At 37.2% G+C, this 15,912-nt stretch overlaps 1 long non-coding RNA gene across 1 annotated transcript in view; it reads left to right on the top strand.

Moving 5' to 3' along the window:
- LOC144322207 (uncharacterized) overlaps nt 1–10,250 on the top strand; it is a 52,743-nt gene extending 42,493 nt beyond the window's left edge. Inside the window, exons 4-5 of the long non-coding RNA XR_013387783.1 lie at nt 4,320–4,521; nt 7,205–10,250. This is a non-coding gene — a long non-coding RNA (uncharacterized LOC144322207). The remainder of the gene's footprint in view (nt 1–4,319; nt 4,522–7,204) is intronic.
- The last annotated feature ends 5,662 nt before the right edge of the window (nt 10,251–15,912 follow it).

The raw sequence follows: 15,912 nt of genomic DNA, 5'->3' as shown, positions 1-15,912 counted from the left end.
AAAATGTTGTGTTCTCACAAATCCAACAGCATCGTGTTTCCTCTTTTCTAATTAAGTTGGTCATGCCTCAGTCAGGCATCCAGTAAGAGCCTTTTCCATGGGTTATCTGTTATCTGAGAGTTAGAGGCATTAATAAGAAAGTAGCACCTTGAAATAAGTGCAAATAGTTGGAGAAACAGATTATTAATTTTAAAGACATTCTGCCAACTACTTAAGCAATACCTCACCTTCATATTAGTTCATTAATTATATATTCACAGCAATTAACTTCTGGAAAATAATTAATTTGGATGCAGAAATCACATCAGTTATTTCAAAGGAATATGGTAAAACTATTACTTTTTAAGAAAAAAAGAGACCCATTTCATATAACTCCAGACTGGAAGTATCATACTACTGAGTACAGGAAGTTAAATAAATAGTAAGCAAATGAAACCAATAGCAAATATTATGTTGGTATGGAAAGGTAGGTAAAAAAATCTATGCTGTGTGTTCATGATGTCTTATTTGGAGTCTAGTTCTACATTAAAGAGATACATTCTTAAGAAAGAGATAGAGAAACATTCTGACCCAATGTAAACAAAAATTTTATATAACTATATAACTGTATTTATGATGTTTGATTACCTGAGGCTAAACTCTCTGCCATACAAAAGAATATTGCACATGTTTTTATTTTATTTTTGAAAACGTTTTGCCCTAATAAGCAATTTTTTAAGTATGGAAGATTTCTTTGGAGTCCAAATGTCCTCCTTAATATTTGATGAGAGATTTGGACACCCTGATAAACTTAACATTTATGATTATTAAAAACTTGTCTGAAAAATTAGGATAATCCTAGTCCTAGTTGTGTTCTGTCATAGAAGGAGATCATGTAGTTTCACTGATCCACCAAATACTTTCAGACATCTTTCTACTTTTGATAAAATTTCTCATCTATAAATAGCAAGATATACTAAAGTTCAGACAGTGATGTAAAACCAATGGAAACCAGTAGCATTCTAAATTGTACCAGACACAGAGAAATATTGAATTCTTTCAAATTTATTGTATGAGACTCTAAAATCTCTTAATCCCGAAACCTAACAAAGGTAGCACATAAAAAACAAATTATAGATCAATTTCATGTAGGAATATAGCTGCAAAAATTCAAAGTAAAATACTAGTAAATTCCAGTAGCTTAATAAAATGTATTATATTCTAATCAAGAATTTCTTTAGAAACACAAATGGGAAAGAAATAAAAAAAATTGAAAAAGAAACACAACTGGGATCTTGATGTTAAGAACATTAACAATATATTCTATAGTAAGTAAAAGTAAGAAATATCATGGAGTTCTTAGTAAATTTTAAAAGACATTTAAGAAAACTTAATACTTGTTTCTGATAAAAATAAAATTTTGGCAACAGAAGAGTATTTCCTTAACTTTATTTAAAATGCATATTTAAGTCAAAAACTAATATCACAGTTAAAAAGGGAACACTCTAGTACTTTCTATTCAAATCATAATGCGGCCAGAATGGTTGCTATCACTACTGCTATGAACATTGTGTTAAAAGTTCTACCAAATGCAGTAAGACATGAAATAGAAAAATATATATATATATGATAGAAATAAAGAGAGAAGTTTATGATGCTGCTGCTACTATGCTGGTGATAACTATAGGGGAGAAAATCAAGTTAGATATTTATCTTATACATTGAATCAGAAGAATAGTAGATAAAATGGATTAAAGTAGTTAATGTAAAATATAAACCCCTATTAAAAAAAGGTAGATAATTGACATAAATAGGAAAGTACTTTTCTAGCACACAGCCATTTTATTAAAAGAAGAATATTTATAAAAATTAAAATCTAAACTATAAAATTGCACTTATAAATCCATAAAAGATACCATCAACTGACTAACAGGCAAATGTTTTGCACAGGAAGTTTAAATAATAGAAATACATATTTTCAATGAATTTAAGAAAAAATATACGTAATCTTATAATCAATAAAATTTATTGACTATTTCAAATGTTGCATTTTTTTACTATTGAATCGGAAAAGGCTTTTGACCTTTGTATCTTTGAGTATGTAATACTGCCCACATTTATACACAGCAGGTGGGCATGTGGATACTCACGAAATTCTTTTTTATTTTTATTTATTTATTTTTCTTTATTTTTGAAGATTTTATTTATTTGTTCATGAGAGACACAGAGACAGAGAGAGAGGCAGAGACACAGGCAGAGGGAGAAGCAGGCCCCATGCAGGGAGCCCAATGTGGGACTTGATCCGGGACTCCAGGATCATGCCCTGAGCTGAATGAATGCAGGCATTTTAATCGCTGAGCCACTCAGGCATCCTGAAATTCTTCTTTAAAGAAAATTTGCATTATGTATCAAAAATATAAACTGCACATGCTTATTTTTGACATGACATTTCAAGAACTCTATCATTGGAAATAAGTATATGATGACATATTACATACAGCTTTCATTGTGCTTTCTTATTCTAGTGATAAATAATGAATAGGTATTTAAACAGTGAATTAGGGGCACCTGGGTGGCTCAGTGGCTGAACGTCTGCCTTTGGCTTAGGTTGTGATCCTGGGGTCCTGGGATCAAGTCCTGCATCGGGCTCCCTGCATGGAGCCTGCTTCTTCCTCTGCCTGTGTCTCTACCTCTCTCTCTGTGTCTCTCATGAATGAATAAGTAAAATCTTTAAAAATAGTGAGTTAAAGAATTAATTATGATAAATCCATACAAGCCAACTGCAAGATCCCTGAGAAAAAGAATCTCACCTGCCTCTTCTCTGCTATATCTATCACCTGCACTTAGAATGGTGTCATGAGCACAGTATGCCCTGAATAACCATCTGTTGAATAACTGAATTAGAATGATATAAAAGCATTAATACTCATGCTTGTGAAGATTTATGGGGAGAATAGCTATGGCTGCAGTATTTGTTCATCGATGAAGGAGCCAGCTTTGATTCTGATGATTGTATTTCAGAGTCATTTTTTTAGGCCAGAATTCCTTACAATAAATATCTTATAATGAATTAGATATTGTGTCAACTCAAATTACATATTAACCTAATATTGACTTTATTTACATCATTCCTTCAAAAAGTATGTCAATTTAATTTTGTGAGCTGTTGAATTATTCTTGAAATTTGACCTTGAAATATTTTATGATTAACAAATAGGTTTCTCTATGAGGAGTGGTTTTATTCCTTTCATGAACGGAAACTCCTTGGATCTTCCACATTACTTGCTCTAACAATATTTTTCTGTTGTAGTAATTGTCATCAAGTCTGCCAGTCAATCATTCTGACTTCTCTGAATCCATCTGTCTGCTTTCTGACTTTTCCACAATCTGTGGATCTTCACGGTAGAAGGAACTACCTAATATTTGTCTTTTTATTCCACATTTTAATACTGTCTGTAGCATACAATAGGCTTGTTGTTTGTTGTTTTCATTACCAATCAGCAGTCATTGTTTTTTTTAACCTATCAACAATTCTATCAATAATTATTATATCCTTAATATAATATTAATTATTCCATAAATAATTTATATAATTCCACTAAGGAAGAAATTCTGATGTATATGAAAGATTAGCAAACAATACAGGCATGAATAAATATTAAATGGTGTTGGATACACCACAAGTGTCATTGAAGATAGAACAAATTGGTGATCAAGGAGGCTGTGGTTCATCAGAGCTGACATCAGAATGGAGGTAAACAGAAGTGTAAATTGAAGTCTACTTGCTGGGCTCCAAATGTTATTACAGCCTAGGATATTGATCTGTTAAAGAAATCAAGTGTCTCATTCACTTCTGAAAATGAAATATTAATTAGAATTCACAAATATCCTTTTAGTGGGTAGATACTAAATTGTTCATTACATCACTAATGTTGAATTTTAATCAGTAGTTCAGAAATGGTATGTGAATTTTCTGATGAAATGTTAATGTAGCATTACTTTCTTGCGGTGTCCTCTGATATCATCGTTGGTACTGAAGTTCTAGCACCAATAACAAAAATTAGAGAGTAAGATATGCTGTCTTGTGGGTCCATTTCACATGTAATAAATTACATGAACTGACATAATTGTGTATATGACTGCCACACTTTCTTAGGATCTCACATTTCAACCATCTTTTTAAAAATATATATACTTAAATAAATGAGAAACTGGTGGAACATATTTTTCCTTTACAATCACATATTGATTTTTATTGATAATTTATGTTAATATAGGAAATTATTTTAGTTAACATCATCATATTATTTTTTAAAAGATTTTGTTTATTTATTCATGAGAGACACACACAGAGAGAGAGGCAGAGACCTATAGAGGGGGAAGCAAGATCCCTGCAAGAAGCCCGATGTGGAACTTGATCCCGGCCCCTACGATCATACACTGAGCCAAAGGAGATGCTCAACCTCTGAGCCACCCAGGCATCCCAACAGCATCATATTCTATAATCAGGAGCTGTCAATCTTTTCAATGCAAATAATTCAGGTACCATTAGTGACTTAAAAGTAAGCCTACTACAAATGATGAAACTTTGAAGTCTAGTAATGTTACATATATTTTAAATGTTTGAAATATGTAAAACTGTGTGTAGAAAATGTGAATGAATTCTTTTCTTTGGACTGCTAGTAATAGGACTTATGGTAGTTTTTTTTTTTTTTTTTTTTGGTCTCCTGTTATTTTATAATGGGTCAGAGGTTATTTAGTCCTCATATGCATATTTCTGAAAGGGCAGCATGCATTGAAAAAATGTCACTGCATTAATGTGTGCCATTCTTGGCTTCCTTGGCCATGCCCACTTGTCACAATTATTGCCAAAGCAATGCCATTGTGTGTCCTGTGATTCTCTGCCCATGCAATTTAGACCAACCCATTTCCATGTTCTTAAGGTAATTATGTCCCTCCAAATGTCAGCTAAATGACTTTGACATTCAAGATTTGTAACAGCTCTTGAACACCATATTATCTGTGCTATTTGTAATTCATATTCATGCAAATCCCCAGCCCCAGACACATTACACCATCCCATCTGCTAAGAAGGTTCCCAGTCCTTCCTCCTTTGAATTGTAACTGGCTAGGGAGGCTATATACCTTTTGAAAATGTTTTTAAGGTATTTATTGTCTTCATAGATTCTACGACAGGCAAGATATTCTGATCATTGCAAATGAGGAAACTCCAATATATTTACATAATGTGAAAACTCTTTTTTTAAAAAAAATGTAGAAATTAGTTATCTTATGAAAATACATCCTATTTCTTTTCTTTGGGCAGCAGCAGTAACTTTCCCAGATTATGTTTTGGATCGGTTTATCATTGATTTATTAGTAAAATAAATAAATATGTACTTGTAAAAAAATCTCAAAAGAAGGAAAATATTTGGAGATACATCAAAACAGGGGGATCACCTCTGCATTCTTATGTGACATATGTAAAGTAGATACCTTTGGAAGATACACATACAGATGACTACTTGCTCAATGTAAACTGGAGAGTTAAGGCAATTATGTGGATAATCTAGGCAAGCTATTGTGGATGTCATAAGAGCTCTGTGCTACATGTTTCCTGAAGTCCACTTAGATTTTTTTTTAAGAGCAGTCATTGTATAGTATTAAAAAGTGACCCAACAACAGTGTCATGTTCATAAATGGCTAAATCCTTGAGAATGGCTCTTTTTCCCACAGCATACTTATAAACCCCTCAACTCTTTTATTAGCCATTTGAATTTATGTTTGATTAGCTGACCTCTCCAGCTATTCTGGAGGAAAATAATTTCCCATCATAAAATAAATATATTCCTGATGCTACTCACTAGAGAATATACTGCGAGTTGCTCATGTGAGCAGTGGGTTAATCACAAATCAATATTAATAATTTTCTGTCTGTCCCTGTGAATTACAATTTAAGGCTCATGTTGGAATCATGCCATTTACTTCTGATTGGGAAATACAAGAACCTCTCTTACTCCTCAGTTTTAGCTACTTTTAATGCTAATTGTCTTATTTCTTTTATTTTATTTATTTATTTATTTTTTGTCTTATTTCTTTTAGATGTAACCTTCCCTTGCCCTAGATTCATGCAGAGAAGACACAGTTCATGCCTAGAAGTAATTATAATAGAAAAAGAAAGAATCTCAGTAATGGCTTGAGAACATCAGTCTCTTACAAATTCATTTTTCAATCCCTTCAGGATTGAATTGTCTAATCCAATTAGACTACCATTACTCCTAAGCTGTTTGGAAATATTTTCTACTATATATTGTAGCTCTTGTTAACTATATTTATTTTAAAAACAAAGATAAAAAATCAACTGTTATGCCCCAGATATTATTGTATTGCAATGATTAAAACAGATCATTCTGGCTCACCTTTAATGGAAAGCTCATCATTGTTCAAGCTTTTACTGTTTGACCACTAGGTTCGGTAATTCCTCGAAACCTCTGAATCATACTTTAACAAGGACTTTATATTATTAAAAGGGGATATATACCACAGTCCATTTCTCACAGAGAATTCTGCTGTAGAGTGAAAGAGGCAGTTTGCTGTAAACCCCTGCATGTTAAGCATATGATGAGCTTGTGTTGCTAGGAAAATAGTATTTTTAAAACCATTCTATTTCCCGATACTATACTAGATTGTATATTCATAATCAATGTTATAACATTTATTCCTCACAATCATCTTTTATGTTTATTGTTTTATGTATATATACACATATATATATGTGACATGTAAAGTAGATGTCTTTGGAAGATATATGGCAGGCAATGAATTAGATACTAAGAATACAACAGGACCTTAAGATCTAGTGCTCTAAGTCTCATGGAATGAATAATCAAGAACTGAAAACATAGGTATTACCTATGCAGCAACTACCTAGAGCTGTATATAGAACATTTCCAGCAGAATTGAAGGGTCCCACATGCCTCTTTCCAGTTCGTATGCTTGTCTACATAAAGACTATTCTGAAAACTCTTTCACTCAGCAAATGTCGTTGAGATTCATCCTTGTTTTGTTTAGCAGGTTGTATTCTTTGTTATAACTATATATAATTAATAATTATATACAAATACATTCCATTGTTTATTAGTTATTCAACTTAAATGGGCATTTATATTCTTAAAAAGATTTATTTATTTATTTATTTATTTATTTATTTATTTATTTATTTCAGAAAAGGGATAGAGAAAGTGAGCACACTGAGGAAGAGGGAGAAGCAGGCTCTTCACTGACCAGGGCACCTGATGCGGGACTCTATTCCAGGACTCTGGGATCATGACCTGAGCCGAAGGCAGATACTCAGCCGACTGAGCCACTCAGGAGCTCCAGGACATTTGTAATGTTTCCACTTTGGGGCTATTACAAATACATTGGTATGAATGAACATTTTGTGTATTATATTTGATGCACAAAAATTTGCATTTCTTTTGAAGTCCTTGTTACTTCAAAATGCAAGTGCTTAGTTTGTAGATTATGTGCATATACAGTGTTAATAGTTATTGCTAAACAGTTTTCCTAGGAGAATGTACAAATTTATTGCATTTAAAAATTTTAAATTTGATATAATGGACACACAGTGTTACATTAGTTTCAGGTGTACAATGTAGTGATGCAACTAGTTTATACGTTACATTGTGTTTACCACAGTGTGAACTATCTGTCCTGATACATCACTATTACAGTATCCTTGACTCCATTCCTTATGTTATGCCTTTTATTCTCATGACTAACTCATTGTATAACTGGAAGTCTTTATCTCCCAATCGTCTTCACCCATTTTGGCCAAATCCCACCTTGTTCCCTTTGGACAACCATTAATTTGTTCTCTGTATTTACAGATCTGATTCTATTTATTGTTTAATTAATGAATTAATTTACTTATTTATTTTTAGATTCTACTTATGAGTGAAATCACATGATATTAGTCTTTCTTAGACTTATTTTACTTAGCATAATACCCTTTAGCTTCATCCATGTTGTCTCAAATGGCATGATCTCATCCTTTTTATGGCTGTATAATATTTCATTATATATACACACACACAAGTATATATACATATACTTGTGTGTGTGGATATATATAATATCTCCCTTATTTGAGAATGCACAAATTTAGACTCATACAAGCATTATATGGAACTTAACATTTGCTATACACTTTACATTTATTTAAGTCTTTAATTTCTCCATGTTTGTGATTATTAGCTTAATAGCCTTATATATTTTTCATTTTTATTGATAGATATTTTATATGTAATGATAGGATTTTAAATGAGATTTTAAAATTTTTTTGAGGGGCACCTGGGTGGCTCAGTCAGTTAAGTGTCTGCCTTGGGCTCAGGTCATGTTCCCAGGGTACTGGGATCGAGCCCCACATCAGGCTCTCTGCTCAGCGGGGAGCCTACTTTTCCCTCTTCCTCTGCCTGCCAAATTTATTTTTCATGTTTTGTCTCTAGTATATAGAAATGCAATTTATTTTATACATATATTGACATTGAATTCAGCACCCCCATGAAATTTGCTTATTAATCCTAAGTGTTTTTTGTAGACTCTATTCAAATTTTCTACACATGCAATCAAGTTATCCATGTATAAATTCAATTTTAGTTCTTCTTTTAAAATTCCCTACCTTGGGCAGCCTGGGTGGCTCAGTGGTTTAGCGCCTGCCTTTGGCCCAGGGTGTGATCCTGGAGACCCAGGATCGAGTCCCATGTTGGGTTTCCTGCATGGAGCCTGCTTCTCCCTCTGCCTGTGTCTCTGCCTCCCTCTCTCTCTGTTTCTCTCATGAATAAATAAATAAAATCTTTTAAAAAATCCCTACCTTTTATTTCTTTTTCTAGGCTAACTGCATTGATAAGCCCCTCCAACACAGTGTTGACTAGAAGTGGTGATGCTAGACATCTTCATCTTGTCCTTAAAAGCAGGTGGAAATATTTAATATTTTACTAATAATAGTGTTAATTGTAGATTTTTTTTGTAGATACCATTAATCAAATTAGAGGAATTCTTTTTCTGTTACTAATTTACTGAGACTTTTTAAAAAAATTATTTTATTTATTTATTTGAAAGAGTGAGAGAGAGAAAAAGCATGAGCAGGGGAGGGGCAGAGGGAAAGGATCTCAAGCAGACTGAGCTGAGCATGGAGCCTAACCCAGGACCCAACTGTATGACCCTGAGATCATTACCTGAGTGGAAATCTATGCAGGGGTCAACAATAAAAGGATAAATGGAATTAACCTCTGTCTTGAAAGTAATTCCAGTCCAGATGTTGAGAGAAATATTGCTGCTAGTCTCCATTTGATGTGATGTAAACTATGATAAAACTCAGCACAGGTTGCCATAAAAACATAGAATAAACTCAGGTCCATTTTGGAGGATGATAATGCTTAGAAGGAAAACTAAGGTGAAGTGAAGGTGAAGAAGAGAAGGAATGGCTTCCTAGATGGAGAAGTATGAAAAATGGTATGTGCCAGTTACTTTGAGAAATTTAATATCACTGGGGCATAAAAGAGGATAACCCTTCCAACACGTGGCTATACTAGTGGAAATAAAAGCATCACTTTTATGAATTGTTTTCGTGAGCACCAAAGGGCCTGTGTGCTGAGTACTCTGCTTCAAATTTGAAAAGCGTATAGTTCAACCTCCAATGCCATTTGACATGGATTATGGTACCATAATGGGATTGGGGCAGAGTTTATTTCTTTTAGTACTTTCTTACTCTCTAGCATAGCAAGATGTTCCAGACTTATCTTCTTTTTATAAAGTAGATTTGCTTTCATAGTAGTATGGGTGAAACAGTCTTGGTTGAGCAAGTATGTAAATGTGCTGGTATTGTGGCAACAGAGCTCTTAATGAGGAAAGAGGGAGATGAAAATATAAAATATGGGAAGGCAAGGATGAACCATGTGAGAATGGATAGCAATTGAAGGACAGGAATGAACTCTTGATTTCTGAAATGTGTAGGTGTATATTCAGGTATGTGTCTATGTATTTGGGTATGTATATATTTATATATGCTTATAAATTTATGTATGTGCATGACTTTATAAACATGCATATGTTTCCTATCTTTGCCCTTTGAAAAAGTTTAGAAACATGGGATCCCTGGGTGGCGCAGCGGTTTACCGCCTGCCTTTGGCCTGGAGCTCGATCTTGGAGACCCGGGATCGAATCCCACGTCGGGCTCCCGGTACATGGGGCCTGCTTCTCCCTCTGCCTATGTCTCTGCCTCCCTCTCTCTCTCTCTCTCTCTCTGTGTGACTATCATAAAGAAATAAAAATTTAAAAAAAAAGAAAAAAAAAAAAAAAAAGAAAAAGTTTAGAAACAAAGACACATACATGTTGATGAGCACACCAAGCACCCAGATGTTGGTTTCTAATACCACACTCCAATAAAAGGAACCAGGGTTCCTTGAAGGGTTGCTAATACAGAGCTGCGGCAGAGAAGATAAGCCTGGAGCATCCTGTTATGCTAGAAATTAAGAAAATACTAGAAACTATTATGAGACCTGTCACATGCTCCCTCCTGCCAAGGTAAGGAAGATTTGAGCCTCAAAGAACAAAGAAGGGATACCTGGTGGCTCAGAGGTTGAGCCTCTGTCATCAGCTTAGGGCATGATCCTAGAATTCCAGGATTGAGTCCCACGCTGGGCTCCATACAGGATCCTCGGCCTGTGTCGCTGTCTCTCTCCCCCTGTGTGTCTCATGAATAAATAAATAAAATCTTTAAAAAAAAAGAACAAAGAAGAGTAATTAATTATAAACTATTGGAAAAATTAGAATCTTTGAGTCCTTATTTCCACACCAATGATAGATTAAGGATAAATGTGGGAGAAGGGAGGATGTGGATCTTGTTTACAGTAGTTATCAATGCTGTTAAATATGGGGGAAGTGAAACAGGTAGAAAATCCCCCTTTTGTAACTGTTTCATAAAGATTGGGTTAGCAAGAATCATCAATAAGTGTTTAACCTAAGAGAAATTTTGATGAAGATAAGGATATATGTTTCATTTTAAAGAATGTTGCCCAGGGGTGCCTGGGTGGCTCAGTAGGATAAATATCTGACTCTTGGTTTTGGCTCAGGTCAGAATCTCATGTTTCATGAGATAGAGGACTGGAATAGGGCTCCAAGTTCGAGGGGAGAACACTTGAAGATTCTCTTCCTCTGCCACTCCCTACACACATGGGCGTGCTCTCTCCCTCTCTCTCTTAAATAAGTAAATCTTTATAAGAGAAAGAACATCCGGAGGAGCAAGATGGCGGAAGAGTAGGGTCTCCAAATCACCTGTCTCCACCAAACTACCTAGAAAACCTTCAAATTATCCTGAAAATCTATGAATTCGGCCTGAGATTTAAAGAGAGACCAGCTGGAATGCTACAGTGAGAAGAGTTCGCGCTTCTATCAAGGTAGGAAGACGGGGAAAAAGAAATAAAGGAACAAAGGCCTCCAAGGGGGAGGGGCCCCGCGAGGAGCCGGGCTGAGGCCGGGGCGAGTGTCCCCAGGACAGGAGAGCCCCGTCCCGGAGACGCAGGAGCTGCACCGACCTTCCTGGGGGAAAGGGGCTCGCGGGGAGTTGGAGCAGGACCCAGGAGGGCGGGGATGCCCTCGGGCTCCCGGGGACAGTAACAGACACCTGCGCCCCGGGAGAGTGCGCCGAGCTCCCTAAGGGCTGCAGCGCGCACGGCGGGACCCGGAGCAGCTGAAGGGGCTCGGGCGGCGGCTCCACGGAGGGGGCTGCGCGGCCCCGGGAGCAGCTCGGAGGGGCTCGGGCAGAGGAAGAGGCTCCGTGCGGAGGGGCCTGCGCGGTTCCAGGAGCAGCTCGGAGGGGCTCGGGCGGCGGCTCCGCGGAGGGGGCTGCGCGGCCCGGGAGCGCGAATCCACCAGCGCAGGCCCCGGAGCACAGGGCGCCGGGACACAGCCCAGGATCCCGCCTCCCCCGGGACAGGCAGAGGCCGGGAGGGCCCAGGACAGCAAGGACGCTCCTGCCCCAGCTGAGCACATCAGCGGCCCCGCCCCGGAGCCTCCAGGCCCTGCAGACGGAGTTCCTGCCGGAGCTGAATCCAGGTTTCCAGAGCTGCCCCGCCACTGGGGCTGATCCTCCTGAGGCCTCACGGGGTAAACAACCCCCACCGAGCCCTGCACCAGGCAGGGGCAGAGCAGCTCCCCCAACTGCTAACACCTGAAAATCAGCACAACAGGCCCCTCCCCCAGAACACCAGCTAGACCGACAACTTCCAGGAGAAGCCAAGGGACTTAAAGTACACAGAATCAGAAGATACTCCCCGGTGGTTCTTTTTTTGTTTGTTTGTTTTTGTTTTGTTTTGCTTTTTGATTTGTTTCCTTCCCCCACCCCCCTTTTTTCTCTCCTTTCTTTTTCTTTCTCTTTTTCTTCTTTTTTTTTTTTTTCGTTTTTTTTTTTTTCTTTTTCTTCCCTTTTTTTTTCTCTTTCTCTTTTCTTTCCTTCTTTCTCTCCTCTCTTTTTCTCTTTTTCCCAATACAACTTGCTTTTGGCCACTCTGCACTGAGCAAAATGACTAGAAGGAAAACCTCACCTCAAAAGAAAGAATCAGAAACAGTCCTCTCTCCCACAGAGTTACAAAATCTGGATTACAATTCAATGTCAGAAAGCCAATTCAGAAGCACTCTTATACAGCTACTGGTGGCTCTAGAAAAAAGTATAAAGGACTCAAGAGACTTCATGACTGCAGAATTTAGAGCTAATCAGGCAGAAATTAAAAATCAATTGAATGAGATGCAATCCAAACTAGAAGTCCTAACGACGAGGGTTAACGAGGTGGAAGAACGAGTGAGTGACCTAGAAGACAAGTTGATAGCAAAGAGGGAAACTGAGGAAAAAAGAGACAAACAATTAAAAGACCATGAAGATAGATTAAGGGAAATAAACGACAGCCTGAGGAAGAAAAACCTACGTTTAATTGGGGTTCCCGAGGGCGCCGAAAGGGACAGAGGGCCAGAATATGTATTTGAACAAATTCTAGCTGAAAACTTTCCTAATCTGGGAAGGGAAACAGGCATTCAGATCCAGGAAATAGAGAGATCCCCCCCCTAAAATCAATAAAAACCGTTCAACACCTCGACATTTAATTGTGAAGCTTGCAAATTCCAAAGATAAGGAGAAGATCCTTAAAACAGCAAGACACAAGAAATCCCTGACTTTTATGGGGAGGAGTATTAGGGTAACAGCAGACCTCTCCACAGAGACCTGGCAGGCCAGAAAGGGCTGGCAGGATATATTCAGGGTCCTAAATGAGAAGAACATGGAACCAAGAATACTTTATCCAGCAAGGCTCTCATTCAAAATGGAAGGAGAGATAAAGAGCTTCCAAGACAGGCAGCAACTAAAAGAATATGTGACCTCCAAACCAGCTCTGCAAGAAATTTTAAGGGGGCCTCTTAAAATTCCCCTTTAAGAAGAAGTTCAGTGGAACAGTCCACAAAAACAAAGACTGAATAGATATCATGATGACACTAAACTCATATCTCTCAATAGTAACTCTGAATGTGAACGGGCTTAATGACCCCATCAAAAGGCGCAGGGTTTCAGACTGGATAAAAAAGCAGGACCCATCTATTTGCTGTCTACAAGAGACTCATTTTAGACAGAAGGACACCTACAGCCTGAAAATAAAAGGTTGGAGAACCATTTACCATTCGAATGGTCCTCAAAAGAAAGCAGGGGTAGCCATCCTTATATCAGATAAACTAAAATTTACCCCAAAGACTGTAGTGAGAGATGAAGAGGGACACTATATCATACTTAAAGGATCTATTCAACAAGAGGACTTAACAATCCTCAATATATATGCTCCGAATGTGGGAGCTGCCAAATATATAAATCAATTATTAACCAAAGTGAAGAAATACTTAGATAATAATACACTTATACTTGGTGACTTCAATCTAGCTCTTTCTATACTCGATAGGTCTTCTAAGCAAAACATCTCCAAAGAAACGAGAGCTTTAAATGATATAATGGACCAGATGGATTTCACAGATATCTACAGAACTTTACATCCAAACTCAACTGAATACACATTCTTCTCAAGCGCACATGGAACTTTCTCCAGAATAGACCACATATTGGGTCACAAATCGGGTCTGAACCGATACCAAAAGATTGGGATTGTCCCCTGCATATTCTCGGACCATAATACCTTGAAATTAGAACTAAATCACAACAAGAAGTTTGGAAGGACCTCAAACACGTGGAGGTTAAGGACCATCCTGCTAAAAGATAAAAGGGTCAACCAGGAAATTAAGGAAGAATTAAAAAGATTCATGGAAACTAATGAGAATGAAGATACAACCGTTCAAAATCTTTGGGATGCAGCAAAAGCAGTCCTAAGGGGGAAATACATCGCAATACAAGCATCCATTCAAAAACTGGAAAGAACTCAAATACAAAAGCTAACTTTACACATAAAGGAGCTAGAGAAAAAACAGCAAATAGATCCTACACCCAAGAGAAGAAGGGAGATAATAAAGATTCGAGCAGAACTCAACGAAATCGAGACCAGAAGAACTGTGGAACAGATCAACAGAACCAGGAGTTGGTTCTTTGAAAGAATTAATAAGATAGATGAACCATTAGCCAGCCTTATTAAAAAGAAGAGAGAGAAGACTCAAATTAATAAAATCATGAATGAGAAAGGAGAGATCACTACCAACACCAAGGAAATACAAACGATTTTAAAAACATATTATGAACAGCTATACGCCAATAAATTAGGCAATCTAGAAGAAATGGACGCATTCCTGGAAAGCCACAAACTACCAAAACTGGATCAGGAAGAAATAGAAAACCTGAACAGGCCAATAACCAGGGAGGAAATTGAAGCAGTCATCAAAAACCTCCCAAGACACAAGAGTCCAGGGCCAGATGGCTTCCCAGGGGAATTTTATCAAACGTTTAAAGAAGAAATCATACCTATTCTCCTAAAGCTGTTTGGAAAGATAGAAAGAGATGGAGTACTTCCAAATTCGTTCTATGAAGCCAGCATCACCTTAATTCCAAAGCCAGACAAAGACCCCGCCAAAAAGGAGAATTACAGACCAATATCCCTGATGAACATGGATGCAAAAATTCTCAACAAGATACTGGCCAATAGGATCCAACAGTACATTAAGAAAATTATTCACCATGACCAAGTAGGATTTATCCCTGGGACACAAGGCTGGTTCAACACCCGTAAAACAATCAATGTGATTCATCATATCAGCAAGAGAAAAACCAAGAACCATATGATCCTCTCATTGGATGCAGAGAAAGCATTTGACAAAATACAGCATCCATTCCTGATTAAAACTCTTCAGAGTGTAGGGATAGAGGGAACATTCCTCGACATCTTAAAAGCCATCTATGAAAAGCCCACAGCAAATATCATTCTCAATGGGGAAGCACTGGGAGCCTTTCCCCTAAGATCAGGAACAAGACAGGGATGTCCACTCTCACCACTGCTATTCAACATAGTACTGGAAGTCCTAGCCTCAGCAATCAGACAACAAAAAGACATTAAAGGCATTCAAATTGGCAAAGAAGAAGTCAAACTCTCTCTCTTCGCCGATGACATGATACTCTACATAGAAAACCCAAAAGTCTCCACCCCAAGATTGCTAGAACTCATACAGCAATTCGGTAGCGTGGCAGGATACAAAATCAATGCCCAGAAGTCAGTGGCATTTCTATACACTAACAATGAGACTGAAGAAAGAGAAATTAAGGAGTCAATCCCATTTACAATTGCACCCAAAAGCATAAGATACCTAGGAATAAACCTCACCAAAGATGTAAAGGATCTATACCCTCAAAACTATAGAACATTTCTGAAAGAAATTGAGGAAGACACAAAGAGATGGAAAAAT

The sequence above is a fragment of the Canis aureus genome, chromosome 10, assembly GCF_053574225.1.
Source record: "Canis aureus isolate CA01 chromosome 10, VMU_Caureus_v.1.0, whole genome shotgun sequence".
NCBI classification, from domain to species: Eukaryota; Metazoa; Chordata; class Mammalia; order Carnivora; family Canidae; genus Canis; species Canis aureus.
This window is presented reverse-complemented; position numbering and strand designations above follow the sequence as displayed.